This window comes from Chrysochloris asiatica, unplaced genomic scaffold, assembly GCF_000296735.1.
Source record: "Chrysochloris asiatica unplaced genomic scaffold, ChrAsi1.0 scaffold00137, whole genome shotgun sequence".
NCBI classification, from domain to species: domain Eukaryota; kingdom Metazoa; phylum Chordata; class Mammalia; order Afrosoricida; family Chrysochloridae; genus Chrysochloris; species Chrysochloris asiatica.
Window position 1 is genome coordinate 6,865,016 of NW_006408655.1, and position 2,606 is coordinate 6,867,621.

At 45.3% G+C, this 2,606-nt stretch overlaps 1 protein-coding gene and 1 pseudogene across 1 annotated transcript in view; one reads left to right on the forward strand and one right to left on the reverse strand.

Moving 5' to 3' along the window:
* Window positions 1–2,606, reverse strand: part of DNAJC1 (DnaJ (Hsp40) homolog, subfamily C, member 1) — a 295,976-nt gene that overhangs the window by 106,151 nt on the left and 187,219 nt on the right. The window lies entirely within an intron of this gene.
* On the forward strand, window positions 506–1,403 carry LOC102828698 (annotated as a pseudogene).

Genomic DNA, 2,606 nt, shown 5'->3' on the forward strand with positions numbered 1-2,606 from the left:
GAAGAATTGATGCTTTTGAGTTATGGTGTTGGAGGAGAATATTGAAAGTGCCATGGGCTGCCAGAAGAACCAATAGATCCGTTTTGGAAGAAGTACAACCAGAATGCTCCTTGGGGGCCAAGATGGCCAAACTTCATCTCTCATACTTGGGGGATATTGTCAGGAGGGACCAGTCGCTGGAGAAGGATACCATATTTGGTAAGAGAAAAAGAGGAAGACCCCCAATGAGATGGATTGGCCAAGTGGCAGCATTGATGGACTCAAGCGTGGCAACCATAGTGAGGTTGGCCCAGGTTCGGGCAGTGTTTGGTTTTGCTGTGGATATGGTCACTATGAGTCGGTACCGACTCGATAGCACCTAACAACAACAAGGAGAAACTGTATCTGAAAAGGGTCAAATAAGCAAAATGTATAAAGAAATCTTACAGCTTAACAACAACAACAACAAAACTGCAAACATCTCAATTTATAAATGGGCAAAGGTTTTAGATAGAATGAAGAGTCAATGAGCAGCAACAGCAGTAAGAGAGCTCTGAAGACCGCCACCCAGAGACTGAAGCAGGACTACCTTCGGATCAAGAAGGACCTGGTGCTTTTTATCTGCACTGAGCCTCTCCCTTCAAACATCGTCGGATGGCACTAAGTTGTCCAAGGTCCTGAGATGACTCCTTATGGGTGGTTACTATCACAGAAAACTCATCTTCCCCCAAGAGTTTCCCTATGGAAGATTTAAGGAGCTCTGGTAGGGTAGTGGTTACAAATTGGGCTGCCAACCTTAAGGTCACCAGTTCGAAACCACCAGCTGTTCCGGGGAGAAAGATGAGGCTTTCTGCTCCCGTAAAGATATACAGCCTTGGAAACCCTGTACAGGATCACTATTAGTCGGGAGCGACTCCACGGTACATAACCACCAGCACCATGGAAGATTTAAATGCAATATGAGGCTGTGTCTTTCCATCACGGACTTCCACCCCGAAACCCTGGAACCTGGCAGGGTCGGTCTCCACCATCCTCACGGAACTCCTCAGCTTCATGGTGGAGATGAGCCCCCGCTGGGCAGCATTGAGACCTTGGACTCCACGAATAAACAGTTGGCTGCACAGAGCTTAGCGTTCAACCTAAGCTGTTCTCGATGTCGTGGAATAAATTTAGCAGAAGCAGAAAGCCCAGGACGAGCTCAGCAGCAGGCCCCGGACCCTGTCACATGGCGAGGCCCACCTTGGCCAGCATGGGGCCCTCCTGCTCAATGGGCACTCGCCAGCCGCTGGGCTGAACCCCCAAGTACTGCAGCAGGCCAACAGCCACCACAGCCTCCTGGTAGGAGGGCTGGCGAACTTGTTTGTCATCGTGGGGTTTGCTGCCTTGCCTACACAGTCAAGTATGTGCTAGAGAGCACAGTGTAGGAGTAACAGCACATCTTGTCTGCAGGGCAGCCAGGCCAGGCGCGGACAGAAGCAGGGCCGCACGAGCAAGCAGACGTGTGGGCAGGAACGGTGCCTCCCTGACTCTCGTATTTAGCTTTTAAAACCAGGAAAAGGAGGAGATAACCCAAGGGTGGTTGAGGAGGCGTGTCTCCCAGCGGTATTATCCGGGCAACAGTGGAGCTGCTCACAGCATGTCCGATGCGGGGCACTGTCCAACACAGGAGCCGTCTCGCTTTGATTTTTATAGCACATTTTCTGTTTTCTCTTTGGATTTGTTTTAGTAAACATGTTTTTCATTTTATTAGATTTGGTCACCTAAAAAAATATAAATCTCAAAGCCTATCAAAAAACAACAATAAAAAACCCTGACATTTCTCCAAAGATGATTTACAAATGGTTTATAAGCATGTGAATCGATACTCAATATTACTAGTCATTATGGAAACGCAAATCAAAGCCAAAATGAAATACAACTAACTTCACACCCACTGTTGTTATTGTTGTAAGATGCTACTGAAATGATTCTAACTCGTGAACCTTGTTTACAACAGAATGAAACACTGCCTTGTCCTGAACTATCCTCACACATGTTGCTAAGTTATTATTGTAGCTATTGTGTTAATCCATTTGTGGGAGGTCTTCCTCTTTTTTTGATGACCCTCTTAACTTTACCATGCATAATGCCCTTCGCCATGGACTGATCTCTCTTGATGACATGTCTAAAGTATATGACATGAAATCTCAACATCCTGGCTTCTAAGGAGTATTCTGGTTAGACTTCTTGAAAATCAGGTCTATTTGTTTCCTGGTCAATTAAAAAACAAAACAAAACAAAACACTGCTATCAAGTAGATTCTAATGCATAGTGACCCTATTCAGGGTTTCCAAGACTATAAATCTCTACAGGAGCAGAGAGCCTTATCTTTCTCCTGCAGAGTAGCTGCTGGATTTAAACCACCAACCTTGAAGTTAGCAGTTCAATCTTCATCCCACAAAACTCAAAGAGTGCCTTTGTTTTCTGGCAGTCTATGATATATATTCAATATTCTTCAACACCATAATCTAAAGACATCGATTCTTGTTTGGTTTTTTCTTATACACTGTCCAGCTTTCCCATGCATGTTGAGTTGATTTTGAAAATACCATGGCTTGGCTTGGGTGAGGCACAATTTAGTATTCAAA